We start from the raw sequence: 20,460 nt of genomic DNA, 5'->3' as shown, positions 1-20,460 counted from the left end.
GCAGGAGGGGGCGTTTCCCCGCAAAAAGCTTTGTAGAAGTGACGCAGTGAAATCTATGAGATTTCATTGCGTCACTTCGAGGACACCGTTGCGTCAAAATCTTGCGCCTGCCTTACAGCAGGCGTAAGACTGACGCAAGCCCTTTCACATGGGGCTTGCCTCATGTGAAAGGAAGCATTGCTGGAGTTGCGTCACTTTTGTGACACACTCCAGCAATGCGTCACTTTTGCGCTTACAGATACGTCAGAATTACTGATGTATCTGTAACTCCTTGCGACATGATGCGTCATACATTAAATATGACGCATCAGGTATGTCGCAAGGAGTGCGCACTGAGAAGTGACGCATCGCTGCTTTCACGCAGCGATGCGTCATTTCTCATAAATGAGGCCCCTGCCTTTACTGTGGATTCATACACTGATAAAGTGTGTCATTGAAACCTGCAGCTAAATGGATGCGGCTCCATGAGCATCTGCGTGGGTGGAGCTTGTGCACATGGTCATTTGGTGGTTTGTGAGTGGGAGGGGCTTGTGGATCTCGCGGGAGTTCTTAAGCTAACTCAGGGTGGTGGGGTAGTATGGCGCCCACACTCTACTTCCAGACTACAGAAGGAGGCTCTTTTAAGAGAAGCTTCAGTGGTGGCTGTAACGTGAAACAATATTTAGCAAAACCATCAAGTTTGTCTTTAGTGGTCTGTGAATCTTTTACAATAAATCCAAATAACGCATAAAAGAAAGGTTATGTTTTGTTACATTATTTTACAATATGCAATGTAGTGTTTTGATATTTTAAGCATTTCACAGCTAAGCAGTACATAGGTTTATGGGAAGGAAGGACGTGCACATTTATTAAGCCAACAAATGAGTTGGATTCCCCTTTTCTGTATATTCTGAAGTCTGTCGAACTCTACAGAAAGAATCACTCTCTAGACCTGCTAGAATATCACCCCTAATAAGACCCACAGTAGTTGCCTATTGCAAGAAATGGTACATTGCTGACTGGCCAAAATTTCGCCAACTTATCTAGGAAATGGCTCCTTTTATTTTTTGAAGAGCCTCATTCTGAGACCCTGGCAAAAACAGAATGGCAATAATGGACCTGTAATGTGTTATAGTATGGTTTTTATTTTGCAGGTGTACCGTAGTACCATACTATTCAGATTTGCACACATTGAAATGGAAGATAATGCACTAATTGCAAACGTTTGCACCTGTTCTGAGATGAGCAAACTCAAAATGTGCCCTGTCTGGTACAAACTTCACCATATTTTTCCAGACAACATTATTTCCTGAAAAAACCACTTGCAATATTTGCTTCTTTTTTTTTAGTGTCGAACAGGGGGGATTCTTCTGCCTGTGGCTGATTCAGGATTCGAAGTATGATTGTGAAATAGCTCCAAGCTGTATAGTTGTAGTGGGATCATCCCCTCAGCGTGAAGATTGGAATGTAGATTTATTAATCTTAACCAGAGGGGATAGTGCAGAACCTAACTGTGTCGAGATCCCAGAGATCTACTGGAGAACCAGACTAGATTTTAATATAAGCCAGGCTATAGGCTCATTCACTGAAATAACAGAAGTTTGCAATTCTGTACTTGCAAAAGGAGCACGGACCCATATGTTGACCAATGTAAAGCACCTTCGATTCAGAGAACATCTTAACTCCTAAGCTATTGTTTATGAAATCAGGATTGCTAAGAAATGCTTCACATGCATTGCATGGGGTAGTCTATAAATGCCTTGATATAGGAATACTGTTTTACATAAGCTATCAAATCATTTCCACATTAACCAATTAGTATTAACTGGAATACATAGCAAGTCAAGATTGTTGCATGTTATGATTTGTTTCGTAATACTATTTGGACCTACCCAGCTGCATTTCTTCAAACTGTGAAGTTTCCTATTTTTGATGGATTTCTTTTTAACCCTTTGGCTGCGGCGGTAATTCCTCCGCTGCGCGTTGGGGGAGTGAGTGCAGCGCCTCCATACTCGTGACGGAACCACGCCGTCATGAGTCACGGGCGAGCTGTGCTCACCACGGCGTGGTTCCATTACAACCTCGCCCACTCACTAATTCGCCCGCTGATTCGCGGGGAAACAGTGCCGTATGGGCGGAGCGGCCTCAACATGACGGAACCACGGCGTCATGAGCACACGCAGCCCGTGGCTCATGACGGCGTGGTTCCGTCATGTGCAGGGAAGGTGTTAAAAAGGCATCATCCTTGCTATTTTCTTCATTTTGTGGTGTCCACATAGTCTATTCAGATTGAACACGCATTTCCAGGCAGTTAAAACGATGCAGAAAGTTTTAAAACCTTTATTAAGAAATACAATGTATACAAGATAGAAAATTAAGTTAAAAATTGAGGTCAGGAACGAAAAAAAAAGTAAGCATGAACAGTGCAAATATACATACAAAAGTGATTGAAAAATGCATTGGTAGTAAAAAAGAGAGGCACAAAATTCCAAACTTTGACTTTTGTGGGCGAGGGATAGGGGAATATGTATAGGAATTTAACCCTTTCGCTGCCAGCCCTCCTCCCCCCAATTGCCATGCCTTTTTTTTGGCTATTTGGGGTAGGTCGCACTGAGGGCTTCCGTAGCTTTATGTCCACATAAGGTACCCATGCCAAATTTGTGTCCTTTTCTTTCAGCAGCCTGAGGATTCAAAAGGTATCCAGGGTTTGTGAATTCCCCTGGAGGGCACCAATAAATTAGGCAAAATACAGCAACATTTTGTTTTTTTGGCAAAAATGGGAAAAATGTGCTGCAGAAGGCAGCGTATGTTTTTTTCCACAGTAAATGGTATCAACAAAGGGTTGTTGGTGCTAAAAACACCATCTTCCCAAGTTTTCAGAAACACCAAAACTTTTGTAAGAAAACCATAATATTACACAGTTTTGTCATTGTACTGGGACAGAGCCTATTTTTCCTATTTTTTGTGCTTTCAACCGCATTTCCGTTAGTGGTAGAAATGGGTGTGAAACCAATAATGGATCCCGAAAAGCGAAACATTTCTGAAACGTCGACAACATTTTGAATTCAGCAAGGGGTCATTTGTGTAGATCCTTCAAGGTTTTTTCTATAGAAACTAACAGTTGCAAATAAAAAAAAATTGCAATTGAGTTGAAAAAACCCGCCATTTGTGCCAACGTTTTCACCTGTAACTTCTTCTGAGTATGACAGATTTTTGAATGTAATATACAGTTAGATCCGCTGGCCTCTTCTGGATGTGGAGCTACATAGGACTTGTAGGTTCAACAAGAACCCGAGGAACTCAGAGCCAATAACTGAGCTGCATCTTGCAATGGTTTTTCATTGTGTACCGGGTATATAGCAATTCATTTGATAAAATATAAAGAGTGGTAAATAGGTACCAAGGAAACCTATATATTTCTGAAATGGGAATAAAATATAGAGTTAAGAAGCAGTGGTAGTTTGCACATCTCCAAAATTGTGGGTACCCATACAAGTATGTGAATTTGGGGAAATTTTTCAAAATGACTCCTTTTTTACAAACTGTCTTACATTTGGAAGGCCGAAATACAAAGAAATCCAATAGGTAATAACATTTGTTCTACTATTCTGTGTTCTCCTAAGTCTCCCGATAAAGATGCTAAGTCACTTTTGTGGGTAGGCCTGGTGCCTGGGACAGGAAACGGCCCAACTTGCAACGTGGACACCACATTTTTCCAGTGAAAACTGACCCTTTTTTTGCAATGTGCCTAGCTGTGGAATTTGGACCCTAGTTTAGCCGTCACCTAGGAAAACCTAGCAAATCTATACATTTTTAAAAACTAGACATCCTGGGGAATCTAGGATGGGGTGACTTGTGGGGTTCTCACCAGGTCCTGGTACCCAGAATCTTTGTAAACCTCATACTTTGTAAAGAAATCTACATTTTCCTCACATTTCTGTGATGGAAAGTTCTGGAATATGTGGGGAGCCATAAACTTCCACTCATCCAGCATTTCCCAAAGTCTCCCGATCAAAATGGTACCTCACTTGTGGGGTAGGCCTAGTGCCCGCGACAGGAAACGGACTAAAACGCAATGTGGACATATCACATTTTTCCATTGAAAATTAACCCTTTTTTTGCAGTGTGCCTAGTTGTGGATTTTGAACCCTAGCTAAGCCGGTACCTAGGGAAACCTAGCAAACCTATACATTTTTTAAAACTAGACACCCAGGGGAATACAGGATGGGTGACTTGTATGACTATCACCAGGTCTGTTACCCAGAATCCTTGGCAAACCTCAAACTTTGTAAAAAAATAATAATAATAGTGCCTCACATTTCTATGATGGAAAGTTCTGGAATCTGTGGGAAGCCACAAACTTCCACCCACCCAGCATTTCTCCAACCAAGTCTCCTGATAAAAAGGGTACCTCACTTGTGTGGGTAGGTCTAGTGCCCGCAACAGGAAATGGCCCAAAACATATTGTGGAGGCATCGAAATGATCATTCACAAAAAGACCTGGTTTTGCAAGGGGGTCATTTTTTTGGCCACGGGCTCGGCAGCCAGGTAGAGAAACCTACCAAACTCAGGGCCGTTTCTGCCATTAGGCAAGACTAGGCGGCCGCCCAGGGCGGCAAATGGGGGAGGGCGGCAAAAATCATGCGGTCAGCAGCACCTGTGAGTGGAGTGCACTGTGCAAGCACACCAGCTTGTACATGCTGCGCACCGCTGAGCGCACCCTATCCTAGATTACTGGCGTGTGTGGAGCGGTACACACTAACAGTGTAAGTGTGGGTCCCCAGGGCTGTCAATCTTGTAGCGCGGGCTAGCGCTACCAATGACGGCCCTGGGCATCATTTTTGGCCAATCCCTGAGCGGTGTTTCAGCAGCCAGTGACGCGCACCACCCTCTCTCTCGCGCGCGGGGACAGACTGTGTGTGTCGGCTGGCGCTCTGCTCTGGTGCCTTGGTGGATGATGGTGAATGGATTACTAATACTGCTGTCACCTGCCAGTGCCACACAGTTCTGTCCCGACTCCCGGCCCTCTTTTTTTACTGTCTCCAGCACAAGTCTGCAAACAGCACAGCCGGGGTCCGTCCTGTTTCCCCATAGAGGAGCACGTGGACTCGTGGACGTATGTGACTTTCACCCGAGCAGTGCACCGGTGAGTCACCGCAGTCAGCGAAGGCCTGCGAACGTGGCTGTAAAATATAAATATTTTGGATGCAATGTATTAATGTTCAAGCCTGTTAATGTTGTAAATGAGGCCTGTGAGTCTCAGAGCTCATCCACGCGGCCCCAGAGACGGGCGCACAACAGAGAGCCGGGCAGCACTGTGAGGGATGAGGTATGGATGGTGTCGCAGAGCGGGTCTGTTTGTTGCAGCAGGTGGCAGGCCCTGTCTAAAGATCATAGGATGGCGGTGGCATCCCCATGTCCAGGGCTCCGGCCGGTGAGGTGATAGAATCTCACTGAGCATTTGGGCGAGGCTGGAGGACATGGGAGAGGGGGTCAAGGAAGCGCGAAGGGAGTGTGCCTTGAAAAAGAGGACCCCTTACCTTGAGCTGGGCGCAGTCCAGCAGTGCGTGGAACTGGGCCTGGTGTCAAGAGCGCCACAGCGGTGTACAGTCATAATATCGAGTCAATTATTTCGACTGGACAGAATATCGAGTAAAAAATATAGAATGGACATAATATCGACTAGACATAATATAGACAACAAAAATATCGACTAGAGAAAATTAATATCGAATAGAATGGACATAATATCGAATCAAAAATATAGAATGGACATAATATCGACTAGACATAATATAGACAACAAAAATATCGAATTTAAGGTAAGTTAATAATAATTTTTATTTTTTGTGTAATATAAGTCTGTAGCGGGTTGTGGGTTTATAGGGGAATAGGGTGGGAAGTAATTTAATTCTAATTAATTAAATATGTTAATTTATTTATTGATATATATTTAGAATTAATTGTTAATTAATTATTAATTGGTAATTAATTAAAATATAATTGGTAATTAATTATAATTGATTAATTGATAAATATTTTAATTTTAGTAATTTATTTTCTGTAGCGGGTTGTGGGTTTATAGGGGAATAGGGTGGGAAGTAATTTAATTATAATTAATTAAATATGTTAATTTATTTATTGATAATAATTTAGAATTAATTGTTAATTAATTATTAATTGGTAATTAATTAAAATATAATTGGTAATTAATTATAATTGATTAATTGATAAATATTTTAATTTTAGTAATTTATTTTCTGTAGCGGGTTGTGGGTTTATAGGGGAATAGGGTGGGAAGTAATGTAATTATAATTAATTAAATATGTTAATTTATTTATTGATATTTTTTAAAAATTAATTGTTAATTAATTATTAATTGGTAATTAATTAAAATATAATTGGTAATTAATTATAATTGATTAATTGATAAATATTTTAATTTTAGGGTTCAGGGTCAGTTTTCAGTTTTTGGGTAAAGGGGTATTTTTAGGGTTCAGGGTCAGTTTTCAGTTTTTGGGTAAAGGGGTATTTTTAGGGTTCAGGGTCAGTTTTCAGTTTTTGGGGTAAAGGGGTATTTTTAGGGTTCAGGGTCAGTTTTCAGTTTGTAGGTAAAGGGGTATTTTTAGGGTTCAGGGTCAGTTTTCAGTTTTTGGGTAAAGGGGTATTTTTAGGGTTCAGGGTCAGTTTTCAGTTTTTGGGGTAAAGGGGTATTTTTAGGGTTCAGGGTCAGTTTTCAGTTTGTAGGTAAAGGGGTATTTTTAGGGTTCAGGGTCAGTTTTCAGTTTTTGGGTAAAGGGGTATTTTTAGGGTTCAGGGTCAGTTTTCAGTTTTTGGGGTAAAGGGGTATTTTTAGGGTTCAGGGTCAGTTTTCAGTTTGTAGGTAAAGGGGTATTTTTAGGGTTCAGGGTCAGTTTTCAGTTTTTGGGTAAAGGGGTATTTTTAGGGTTCAGGGTCAGTTTTCAGTTTTCGGGTAAAGGGGTATTTTTAGGGTTCAGGGTCAGTTTTCAGTTTATGGGTAAAGGGGTATTTTTAGGGTTCAGGGTCAGTTTTGGGTTTTTGGGGTACAGGGGTACTTTGTAAAAATAAAGTAAAATTACATTTAAATTACATTTATTTAATAAAATTAAATTATATTAAATTATATTATAATATTTTTTATTAATTTATATTCAAAAAATTATTATATACTTACCAATACTTATGTTGTAATGGTATGCGTTGTAAAGGTATATGCGTTGTAAAATCTTGCGTTGTAAATGTATGCGTTGTAAAAGTTTTTGCGTTGTAAAAGTTTTGTTGTAATGGTAGGCGTTGTAAAAGTATGCGTTGTAACGTCATACATCCCTGGAGTGGGAATAGTAATTTTAACCTCTACGCTATCCAGCGCTTTCCCTACTGTTGCACCCACTGGAGTGGGAGTAGTAAATTTTACCTCTACGCTATCCAACACTTTTGCTAATGTTGAACTCACTATAGTTGTAACAATAAATTTTAAACATTTTCTAAAATGTTATATATGTTTATTTAATAATATGTTTAAATATATATATATATATATATATATATATATATATATATGTGTGTGTGTGTAATTTTTGGTGATGTAATTTTTTTAATTAGATAAATTATTTATTAAAATTATATTTTTTTAATAATTATTTCTAAGTTTATATTAAATATATTTATTACTATATTAGTTTTAACTTACTTTTAAGACATTTTAAAAAATCGATATTTTGACAGTCTATATTTTTGTAAGTCGATATTTTGGAGTCGATATTTTGGTACTTACCTGTTTGAAGATAGGGAGTCGATATTTTGTCAATCGATATTTTTGACTCGATATTTGTGTATCTCGATATTTGTGTCGTCGATATTATGTCAGTGATCCGCCACAGCATTTCACAACAGCCAGCCTTCGTACCTTGGAGAAGAAGAGGCCCCCTGGGCCTCTCCCTTTCCCAAGCAGGCAGGGAAAGCATAAGTCTGCACTGCCCCAGGCATGTTGAGGAGAAGAGATGTAATGGTTGGTGATTCGCAGTGGCATTGCTCCTGGCCACCCCTGGTAATGGCCACCTCTGTGCGCCATTATACGTCGGCGTCCATGACATACGGCACGTGCAATGCTTTATTTGCTTTTATGGTTCCAGTAAAAAGCTTTTGAGGCCCAGCCGTTTTGCAGCAGGCTTCATCTTTGCTTATTTTTAGTGATGGGGTTTTCTGGCTGTCCTTCCCTTTAGCGCAAAGAAACGCTCTGGCTGAGTTGCCTTTCTTAATAAAAGAAATAGAACATAGCGTGCTGTAACATAACAGTATTTGTCTCATGTGAATCAGTGTGAGGAGGCCTGGTCTCATAGTACAAAGACAGGTCTGTTTTATAAAGAGGATAACTGAAATCAGCAGGAGACTTGATAGAAATGTAGTATCAGTCACCCTCATCCCGGGTCACCCAATAATATCTTTGTCAGGGTACCCTTAAAATTAATAAATGAAATACATCAACATTCTTAACACAAAAATCTGGTTGGTTTGTTCTTTGGTCACTGTTCTTTCTTCTGGAGTCCGTACTTTGTTGCAAGTACCAAATTACCCAGCAGGCCCGCGACATCCCGGCGAAGATGTGCCAAGTCACCATCTACAGTATAATTGGAAAATAACACCCATATGATTTACAAGCACCACTGCTGGTGGCGGTCGAGTCCCTGGCAGTATCGCATAACATTGATATAAATAATGCCTGATTTCATTTCCCAGGCTTCGGGAACAGGCTGCAATGTTTTTCGAGAGACTTGGTTCCCTAAGTTTCCATATATGCCCAATTCTCCCTTAAGCGTTTAATTCTGAAAACAAAATGCAGTAGATCTTCAAGCATTATTTACTGCAGGCCTGTAATGGGCCTCACACTGCCATCCACTGTTATACAGCCTGTGATAAGATAGAAATAAAAATTATAGGCATCTTAACTGCTCATTTATGTCGAACCCCAGAATGGTTAGGCGTGCTGCAGCACCCCTACTTCCAGCACCTATGAGCTGGCCCTATTGTTAGAGTGGGCACTAATAAAGGAGTCATGGGCCTAGGAATGAAACGGACGCCATAGTGAGCTGTGATCTCAGGGTGGGTTACGTGACTGTCGTGCAGCCCCACCCCTAGTTTATTTATACAAGTCCCTGCCTCACAAGGGACCCATTCATAGCCTGCATGTATGGTGTGTCTTTGCCTCAACCACCCCACAAACTTGGGAGAGAGTGATGGTACAAAAAGGGAGGGGGCGGCATTTTTCAATTCTCGCCTAGGGCGGCAAAACACCTAGCAAACGGCCCTGACCAAACTCAGACATTTCTGAAAACTATACATCCGCTTGAATCTAAGGATGTGTGGCTTGCGTGGATTCCCCAATGTTTTCCTACCCAGAATCCCAAGCAAAGCACACATTTAGCAAAAAACATCATATGTTTCTCACATTTGTGTGTGGGAGAGTTGTTGAATCACCGGCCTAACAAAAATGTCCTACCACCCAGCGTTTCCTAAAGTCTCTCGATAAAAATGGTACCTCACTTGTGTGGGTAGGCTTAGTGCCTGTGACAGGAAATGGACAAGACGTATTGTAGAGGCATAAAAAATGATCAATCACAAAACGACCTAGTTTTGCTAGGGGGTCACCTGCGTTTTAGGCCCCGGGCTCGGCGGCCATCTAGGATAACCTACTAATCCCAGGAATTTCTGAAAACTATAATAACAATAAAAAACTAGACATCTGGAGGAGTCCAGGGATGTGTGGCCTGCATGGATATACCAACGTTTTCTGACCCAGAACCTTCTCTGATAGAAATGGGATTTCTGGTTGGCTAGGGCATGCGCCTAAGCCAGGCAGAAACCACTACTCTAGTCAGGGTAAGGGAGTTACACCCTGAAGATGACCCCTGCTCACCCCCTTGGTAACTTGGCAGAGCAGTCAGATGCATTGTGTAAAGCGTTCGCGCAACACACTCACACAGCAGCAACACACTAGGCACACCACAAAAGAAACTCCACACAAGTTTATATAAAAAATAGCCTTTGTATTACTCATAAAACACATTAGAACCTAATCACACATATACACTGTGCCACCTGGCACTTGGTATGACTTTACAGGGAATTATATACATTACAGGGCCGATCGGGCCTCTGCCATAATATCATCACTCACAGTTAGTGAAAATAACCAGTAACTACTGGTAGGGGTACTTTTGTTATAAACATATTTGGCAAATGTATCAGCAACAGTGCACCACAGTAAACACTTGTAGTACACCTATCATGAGCATCTCCTAGGCGTGAACATCACAACATTACCTAAGACAGCATATATTCTGCACAGCATAATAATCACATTAGGCCCACCTTAGGCCTATACCTCATTAGCTGGGCATGGTACATTATGTAAATACATCAGTAGCAGAGCACCTTCTGTATACATACATCCAGTCCTGCACCATAGGACCACACTTTGTAGAGTGCTCCCATAAACCACAATACGCCACAAAGCATCTCACCCACTTTTCCCACAGGCAAAGGTTAGAACTCCCCGGATATGGCAATATTGTAGATACAATTGTTGTGGCTGTTATCAAAGACCTCAGGGAACACTTGGGCATTCCCCATCTTACACCGTCATTGATCATGGTAGGCCGTTTCCAAGAATGGGGCAACACCGTCACTCCGGTCGTTAGGGCATTAAACCCCAGTTTGCAGCACTGTAGCACCTAAATCCCTAAGTGCCCTCGGGGCTTAGGGATTACCACGTACTCCTCCTGCACAACCCCTCCTGCTCTCCCTTTCCAGAACCGCTTGACCGCTTTCGTGGGATCCGGGATAATGGCGGAAATTATGGAGGCACGCGGGCACGAAAGATGGCAAAACAGTCTCCTACCTGGAGAGCCGTATGTGGGCGTGAGCACACCATCCCTGGATGCTTGTGTTAATCAGGACAACAGGGCTTTGGGCCCGCAGTTCTAAGATAATGCGGTCAGGCGGAAATGGAGCCAAGCGCCTCTCCTGAGGTCCGGCACTCATTGCGTCTTCCAATGGAGCCCTCACACTCTGGCAACTCACGGGGCTCCCTGCTTCCTGGACTCAGGCCCAGCCCACAACCAGGCAACCTCTACCTGACTTCCAGCTTTTCCCGGCAACTCGCTGGGGGGGCATGAAGGCAGGAGTCAGCTTCTCTCTCGCCACTAGTGTCCCTTCTCCTTCTCTCAAGGGGACTACTGTGCTCACCAGAGAATGGGCAAAAAAACAGCTTCCAGGCACAGCGTCCTGAACGCAAAACACCAAGGTGTGCCGCATGCTTGACTGCAGGGTGAGCCCACACCGGGGGCTCGGGTCAGCAACCTTAGCATGCACCAAGACAGTTCCAGGGTCAAGTACCCTAGGGAAAATAAAAGTGCTTCAATCTGCCACCTCAGGTCACCAAGCAAGAGCGCTCACCATCAATTTCACAGCGCTCCCCAGCACCGCTTCCTATTTACCCAGGGCAGTCACACAGTCCTAGTGGATCCCTGGGCCAGAGAACAGGGCACAGGCAGGCCAGTAAACGGGGTCCCTTTAGCAGAGGGGCAGTCCCTCCAGCTGCTCAGCAGTCAGCAGTTTAGACCCCCAATAGCTGTTCCTCCTGTCCAACAGCAGTCCATGCTGTATCTTCCCTTCCATTCCAGTTGGCTTACATGGGGTCACGGCCCCAATACGTAAAGTTCCAAGTGTCTTTGTTCTGCCCCCTGCCACAGGGAACTGTGCCCAGTCCAAACCAGTTCTGGGGGGGGGGCACTTACACACATTTTATTTAGGTTCACACCCACCTCTATTGTCAGTGTAGGCTCTGGCCCCAGACACACCACAGCGGGGCGGAGCCAGCATTGTGCAAGACGAGCACAGTCCTATTCAGGCCCAGGAGCTACTCCTCCCACTACTCCAAATGCAGATCAGCCTATTCAGCCTAGCACTGACTCACCCAGCCAATCTGGAGCCACTGCACCTCCCCAGCCCCTGTCATCCAGAACCAGACATGCAATACACAACAGGCAGGCACAAAAACACATAGCACACAGAAATGCCCACTTCTAAAAGTGGCATTTCCAAAATAGTGATAATAAATCTGTGAACACCAGTACGCAGCATTTATGACCACTATTACAAGCATATCAAACTTGATCACGCTACTCCTCTCATGTCAGGAATTACCACCGAAACACATATCAGGGAATCCCCAATGCATTCTTATGAGAGGGCAGCCTCACAGTAGTGAGAAACCAAAATGGCTGTTTGTCACTACCAGGACATGCCACGCAGTTAAGGCACATGTCCTACCTTTTACCTACAGCGCACCCTGCCCTTAGGGCTAGCTAGGGCCTACCTTAAGGGTGACTGATATGTAGTAAAAGGGGAGTCACAAACGTGACACCCACTTTATGTGCTAGGCCACAGCTGCAGTAAACTGTGTGCACAGGCCCTGCAATGGCAGAGACCTGAGACAGGTTTGAAAGGCTTCTTTGGTGGGTGGCTCAAGCAGCACTGCAAGCTCACCAGTAGCATTTAATTTACTGGCCCTGGGTATCTGAGAAACCACGTTTCAAGGGACTGATAGGTAAATTAAATACGCCAAACAGGTGTAGACCAATCTTACCACATTTATCATAGAGAGCACATGAACTTTACACTGGACAGCAGGATAAAGTGCCCAAAGTCCTAAAAACACCAACACCAGGTCAGAAAAAATACAATACCAGGAGGACGTTTAATGACGTCGGAGCGCAATGCGCGCCGATCGTCACTACACTGAAACAAAAAAGTGCTTCAGGCAGCTGGAGAAGCTCTTCCCCAGCTCCCGAGGCTCAAAGAAAAAAAAGGAAATCCCTCTGCTGTTCACAGCAGTGGGATTTCTGACTGCTGTGCAGAGGACTTAACTAATACGTTCTCAGCACGGAAGGGGTTAATACGTGGTGCTTTGTGGTCAGTCAGTTAAAGGTGCATCAAAGGGATAAAATACAATTATTTGAAAGAAAGAGAAAACAATGTGTTGGTGGAAAAAAGGCAGAGGAGTTACAAATTCAAGGAGGTTTAAAAGTAGAGTGGTCTGCAGCACGATGAGTGACAGATGAAGCACCAACTGTGTTTAAATATGTTGTGAGAAATTACCATATAAGTTCTTTGTTATGGAACCCAAGTGTGGAAATTGTATACGCTCTATCAAGGAGATGGTGGTAGCAAACAACTTACCACCATGCCATAATGGATATATTTGATGTGTGTTTCCAATTAGCAGAAATTTGTTGATAGGCAATGGCAAGTAAAATATCAAGCTTTTATTTTTTTCGTGGTGAGAGGTGACAGCCTTCTTCTAAGGAGCCTAAAAAAGATTGAAATAACATTGAACAGAATTGAGGTATGATAAATACGATACATTTGTCTCCAGACACCGCGCCAAAAGCTTAAAGTGGCAGGACATAAAAATAGCATGTGCATAAGATCCCTATCCACACTAGGACATGACCAGCATGAGGCATTGGAGGTATGGGAGAAATTGGAGATAGAAAGCGGAGTGAAGTGAAGTCTACTATGAATGAAGTATAATGTTTGAGTAAGAGTAGGGGGTCGAGACGTTTTATGAAGTTTAAGCCATAATTTGTTCCAAAGGGAAGGTGGCCAGGAGTACCCTAAATCAGTTTCCCATAAGAGTTCTATACAGGATTTGGGTCGAGCAGATAGTACGGCAATTAGGGACTTATAAAAAAAGGGATTGTTTTAGAAGGGGTGATCAAATCTGAAGCAATGGAGAATATGGCAATGCTACAGTAGGTTCGTCAGGTAAGGTGGTGAAGCTATCTAACAAAATATTGATAAGAAGGAAACATTTGAGAAGGAAGGGGAGGGACAATCGAAGGTCTGCTGAAATTGTAGAAGAGAGATGGGTTTATCATGAAGAAATTAATCCCCATCCCAAAAAACACTCTTGACCTCCATGTTTTTCCCAAAAGATAGGATGATTGCGAATAGTGATACGTTAATTGTACCAGATGGACATGTGAAGAAAATGTTTGTGGGTAACTGGAGTTGAAGTTAAAGGAGGAGGGAGAAAATGATCAGATGCTTGAAAACTGGAGTAGACAAATATGCAGGGGTAGAAGCGTGAGAGAGATATTCTTGAAATAAGAAAGAAAAAATGAGAGATTGTTCAAGTGTTAACATTAAAGGTGGAGAAAAGAGAGGTGTCTTCAATAACCAAAAAGTAGCTTGTCAAAGACTGTAAGCTTTGTAATATTGTCCAAACATTTGCAAAATGAACGCCCCTTCAGTGTTTAGGGTCTTTCAAAAGAGATATGAGGTTTCTTCTTACGCCATAAGGAAGTTGACAATAAAGTGTCTATTTTCTTAAAATAGGATTGGGAAATGCTTACAGGAATCATGGATAGGGTATAAAGATTCCAGAACTGCCTCTCCCAAGTCTTTTCCTGGCTCAATCTTAACCACCTAAAATGCAACAGCGCAAAAACCGAAATAATTCCACTAGGCAAAGACGTCCTTTTCTCACCAAAGGACTGGTGGCCTCAAAACTCTGAAGTACCGCCTTGTGCGGTACCTTCGGCCCGCAATTTAGGTGTCCAATTTGACTCCTCCTTGAGTTTCGATGACCATGTACGCATCACAGCTGGGTGCTGCTTTAACCTCATTCGACAGCTGAAAAAATTCTTCGACTTCCTCCCTATCTCCGCCAGGAAAACAGTTGCGGTGGCCCTAATCCTTTCCCGGCTGGACTATTGCAACGGCCTCCTGGCGGGTATAAAAAAGTCTTCTTTAAAGAAATTACAAAGCTGCAGCCAGATTAGTTCTTAAACTTCCAAAAAGGTCCTCGGCCTCTGCAGCCCTTAACACGCTGCACTGGCTTCCCCTTCACAAGAGAGTCCTTTTTAAACTCCTTATCACGGTCTTCAAAGCCACTAGGAACACCGGCCCTCTCTATCTAGCCAAGCGCTTTCAGCGCTACATTCCATCGCGCTGTTTGAGGTCAGCTGAAGCAAATTTGATTGTAGTGCCTAGAATAAAACTAAAAACAAAAGGTGGCAAAACTTTTTCATTCCTGGCATCGAAGGTATGGAACAGGCTTCCCTTTAACCTTAGGCACGTCCCCTCAGAAAGCCAGTTCAGGAAACTCTTGAAGACCTGGATTTTCCTCCAGCCTGACTCAGCAGTTCTTGCAGCCATCTGATACACTCCTCGCCACGCTGGCTCTCTGATCGCTTAGCGCCAAGATGCTCCTTCCGGAGCGATAGCCGCGCTTTACAAATGTTAATAAATATCAACTATCAAAAGAACTATGAGTGAAATCATCATCTTAATTGAATCAAGTTAACCCAACCAAGAAAGAAAGAGAGGTGACTACGAGGAGAGTAAAGAATCGATACAGAGCAGGAGGTCTTTGAGGTTTAGAGAAACAGAGGTCAAAACAGAATTAGAGAATCATATGCCTAGATACCTAATTTTAGCTGGGGTCCAAGTAAAACCGAAGGAGGAGAATGGGTGTTAGGTACAGAAGTTATTTAAAGGAAGGATTTCAGTCTTATCAAAGTTAATTTTGTAACTCAAAACTTAAGGGGAAAGCTAGTAATCTTCAGATAGGGGAGGCAGTGAGGGTTCAGGGTCAGAAATAAATAGAAAAATGTCGTCAGCATAAGCCGCAGTTTTTAAATAGCGTGTACCAAAGCGAAAGCCAGAAATCAAAGAATTTAGTTTGCTTGCAGTTGGAAGTGGTTCCAGGGCATATACCAGAATTTTAGAAAGTCTGTTTTCTATTTTAGTAGTGAGAATCAATATGGTGGCTCCTCTGAAGGCATTCTCATTATACTGAAAGGGCACTGCATGTTTCAAAGAGGGACTTTGATTTTGTAAAACAAAAGAAAATCGCCATTATCGATTGTTTATGTGCAGGAAGGTGTCCCATCCTGCACATAAACTATCGTACCTGCAGCGCAAGCACCCTTGCAACATGGTGGCAGGCTGCCTGTGCTGATGCTAGGCAGATTTTATTGCACCAGCACTAGGCGAAACACAGGGGTGCGCCATATTCTTGTGAATACGGCTCATCCCTGCGTTTTCAAAATGTCTGAGAACGGCTCTGCCAAATTTGGTGCAACTCTGCGCTCCGACATTGTTTTGTAAATATGCCCCAAGGTATTCTGTCATGTTTGTTGCAGAGTCCCACGTCTGCTAAACTCTGAAAAAGACCCATAGTCTTGAATCAGGATCGTTTTTCTATTTTTGTGGTGCCTGGCAAAGAGGCAGTGAAGTACAGAAGTACAGAAGGTCCTGTGCAATTCTCTTTTTAGGGCTCGGACTCCTCCCCACTGTAAGTGGGAGGAGTTAGAGAACTAATGTTAAAGGAGAAAAAAAAGAAGTATCTCCTAGGGCTTTGGCCGAGAGAAATTCCACACATTCCACACACATTCCTTAGCGTGTTCTGTCATCTGGCCAGTGATTCGTCTTCGTTGTGTTGTCGTTTTAATAGGCTTGAAGTGATAGGGTAAATGTAGTTTTGTTCCGCCATTTTGGGCATATTTCGTTCGTGCTCGCGCAAAGAAGTACATTAATTATAATTAGGAGCTGTCAGGGTGCCTCCGTAAGTGAATCCAGATGGCCGGGCGCGTTCACCATTCAGCCTTACTGTTCGGCTATGCGGTCACTAGATGGCGCTGTGGCGAACAAGCTCGAAGTTGCTGTTCGAGGAAGTGAAGGCGACGTGGATGTGTGAGCGAGGATGAGAGAAGCGTTTGTTTCCCCTGTTACCACCCATCCACGGATGGGTGTAATGTCGTGATCCGCTGGAGAGGTCAGCAGGGGGACGTCTGCCGGCTCTTATGGGCTGGATCAAGGTTTGTTAATTTTTATATTTTTTTGCTGTAAAGTGCCTTGATGGCTGTGTAGCGTAAAAAAACCTTCTAAGCGCAAATTTTAAATATTTGCTATTAACAAGATGCCTCATTGTGCTTTCACCGTGCTATGTCACTTGTCTGCGCCCATTTATTAGGACTGAGGCCTACTTACCTCAATGTCGACACAATGAGGCGTGTGTACACTCGGAAGGCTGGATGTACACAAACACCTCGCTTGTGCCCCCGGCCACGCCTGGCAGGAGTAGCCTGCTTTGCCCAGCCGGGTCCACATACCGTGCCCGGCCAGCCAGACACCACGCCCGCCGGCCCAGAGGTTTTTCTCCATTAGGCAGAGCAGCCGGGAAGGCCGAAGAGAGGCCCCTTCTGTGCACACAGATGGATGTCTGCTCTCCGGAGGCGCTGAAAGGGCTGGGTAACCGAGAGCAGGTCTCACACCCGAGGATTAACACGAGAACCTCACACCTCCAGGCTAAATATACTCAGAACCACGCGCCACCCTTGGTATGGAGCGCGAGGCCCGCCACACGACGGAGTGTGCGGGGGCAACCAAGCCACAGCTCCACTGTGCTCAAGATCACACGAGGAGCTCCCCCGAGCTGAGGGTGACCCCTCGCGGTCCGAAAAGGAGCTGGGAAACCAGGTTCGAGTCTCGGCGGCAACGGCTCACCAGCCTGTGATTCTGGGAAAATCACTTCCTCTCCCCGTGCATCCAAAAATGAACGTGTAAGCGCCCCAATACCTTTGGGTCGAGTTCGCGCTATATAAAACTGCAAAAAACATAGAGATAAAAAAAGAGCAGACTAGATTGAAAATTGCAATTCGAATAACGACGCAAGACTGGTTCAAGGTCTGCACACCAAAAAGAGTCCGAGGTCGGCCATAAATACCAACATTAATGAAGTGTGTGGTGTACAAGGTATGCCAGTGCTTCTTGGCGTAGGCATGTGCACTGCACCACTGCAAGGTGACACTTACCATATAATTTTTATCGGGCACCCCTAAAGTTAACATGTGCATAGAATATGTGTTTAGTATATCCAACACCTGCACTTCGATCTGGGGGTGAACCCCTTCCATTTGGGATAGGCCGGGTGTGACGGATCAGGGAGAACGAATACTCACACCTGCAGGTTACAGCTCATGCTTTTCGTACAGTTTTCCCTGCTCACTATTCTGCTGGAGTGTCTAGAAGTGAAACACGCCCATGACTACTGAACGTATGAGAGAGGTACTTGCATTTCACTGGTGTGATGGGTCCGCGGCCTCACGCATGCACCTCGGGGATCTGTGTTGGAACCCAGGGTCGCAGGCTGAATCTGCGTGAATTCACCCTGCCTTTCATCCTTATGAGGTCGATAAGAAGAGTACATTGAGCTGAACACCACGCCCTGTACAATGACACATGATATGTTAAAGTTGCAGTGTGTGTGGGGGGGGGGGCGGGGTAAGGGGAGATTAAGTGATTTGCCCAGAATCACAGGATGTTGAGCCGAATACCATTTTCTACTATAGGTAGGCGCATACCTCTCTGTTGCAGCAAGAACCTTCAATCATTTAAAATGCGATGCGATGCCCAGTGCAAGTTGAGTCACAAGTAATATATAGGCTATCGGATAGTCTGTGTTTCATTGATAAAATCACATCGACACATTATTTATATATTAATAATACAAGGTTGAATTTAAGTCTGTGGAGATACATGCCTATCACACAGCTCGCGTGCCATGGACACTCTCTTCAGATTCCCCCTCACAAGCAATGTACCCACACGTGTCATTACACCAGTATTGGGGGGGGGGTTGTTACACAAAAGCATATGTTACCTGCAGGGGAATGGGCGTGTCAGTCAGAGTGAGTATGTCTTGCAAAGTAAGTGAACATGGCAGTATTCGAACAGCACCGCCCCGTGCCCCATACAATTTGAGTTTTACTTCTTTCAAGGACAGGAGTAAATTAGTATGTAGAACACAACAAGGAATGACTGACTACCCCACACTGTATGGTGATCTCGAGGAAGCGGGTTCCCTTCTCTTTGCAAAGTGTTCGGACATTTCTAAAATGCCCGCGATACTCCTTCGACAAAGAAAAGCGAAGCATTTGCAAAAGAATTCCAGAAGTACTCCTGGAAACCACGACATGACAACCTTCAACGCCTGTTCACGAGTAGGAAGCGCTATATAAAAATACACGTGAAATCTTCCCACAAGCGCCCCGCTACCCTCTGAGAATTTCAATCTCCTACAAACACAGGAGTAAATATACAGAAGTACTTTTTTTTTTTAACCACAAATCGAAGCCTGCAGATCTACAGCGGGGTACACATTCCTGCGTTGTCTGTACAGAATTGAAACATTCCTCTGCGGTGCGGGGCTCTGCCAGCACAAGCGTTGGCATGCGGCGGCCAATCGAAAACAGAAATGTTATACACGGCATAATGACAGCTCCATTCCGCGCAATTAGCTGCTCTCTAAACTGAAAGAAAAATGTCAACAAGAGGCGCATACTTGAACTGTGCTGTCAGGGTTAAAAGGGCGCCATGATGGTTCCGCGTCTCCCGGGCTGATGGCTTCAAGCCAACACCCAGTTACAAAACCAGCACATGTCGATGCGGCTGATAAGGGATGCCAGAGGTCTCAGCGCCTGGAAAACAATAACGGACCGGTGCGCTACTGACGACGAATCCCGCGTCAGACAACTCAAGTTTCCAGGTCCAATGAACGACTATCTCTGTCAAATCAGATGTCTCTATGTTGGAAAAAAAAAGTCAGATGTCTCTGCGTTTTGTTTTGTTTTTGCAGTTTTTATTTGCAGTTTTCTATAGCGCTGATTCGACCCGTAGGTATTGTAGCGCTTTATACGAGCACCAGCTACTTTACCCAAGAACACATTAGGGACACAGCCTGCGTTTCTGTACAGCGTTGTCTTGCGACAACGCCACGCCACAGTGGTAGTGAGTCTACAAACACATAGAGGCAGATTTACAAGCTCCCTGCGCCACTTTTGCGTCACTTTTTGGGAAAAGTGGCGCAAGGGGCTTGTAAATAAGCCCGTGGGTATACCTAGGCCGTCTCTTCCGGAGAGTTGAGGTCTGTGAGCGAAGACCTCTGTGTCTCCTGAAAGAAACACGATCCAGGAAGGTCCGGCTATATTTTGGTTCTGTGGTGCTGGGTCTATGCTGACCAGTGACATCAGAGGCTGCATTATAGATAGAGCGCCCTTACAGTGCACCTGTCAAATGTTGCGCAGAGAGTGCTTTATTAGAATGAATGAACTGCCCCAGGGCAGCCGTGAACTCGCGCTGCCCTGGGACAGCCAATACACGTGAAATACAGAGCAAATGTTTAAAACCTGCTCTGTATTTCACTATGCAAGTGTCAACCCATCTGCACTTTTAAGGGGGATTAGAGGTACCCTTGCAGGCACGTGCATTGAAAGACTACACTCACTGCAAGGGGTTGTTTAGGGGGGATTCATAGACCACCCTTCCCTTCCTCCCTCCCAGAGGGCTGCCTTTAAGAGGCGCACTGAAAGTGTGCCACCAGTTTGTGGTGCA

At 44.1% G+C, this 20,460-nt stretch overlaps 1 protein-coding gene and 1 long non-coding RNA gene across 2 annotated transcripts in view; one reads left to right on the top strand and one right to left on the bottom strand.

The window, feature by feature from the left end:
- Positions 1–20,460, top strand: part of PDE4D (phosphodiesterase 4D) — a 1,494,598-nt gene that overhangs the window by 407,930 nt on the left and 1,066,208 nt on the right. The window lies entirely within an intron of this gene.
- The window catches only part of LOC144818082 (uncharacterized), a 434,782-nt gene that overhangs the window by 277,958 nt on the left and 136,364 nt on the right, over positions 1–20,460 (bottom strand). The window lies entirely within an intron of this gene.

Source organism: Lissotriton helveticus, chromosome 2_1, assembly GCF_964261635.1.
Source record: "Lissotriton helveticus chromosome 2_1, aLisHel1.1, whole genome shotgun sequence".
Classification (NCBI taxonomy): Eukaryota; Metazoa; Chordata; class Amphibia; order Caudata; family Salamandridae; genus Lissotriton; species Lissotriton helveticus.
The sequence above is the reverse complement of the archived record's forward strand: the minus strand, read 5'-3'. Positions and strand labels throughout refer to the sequence as shown.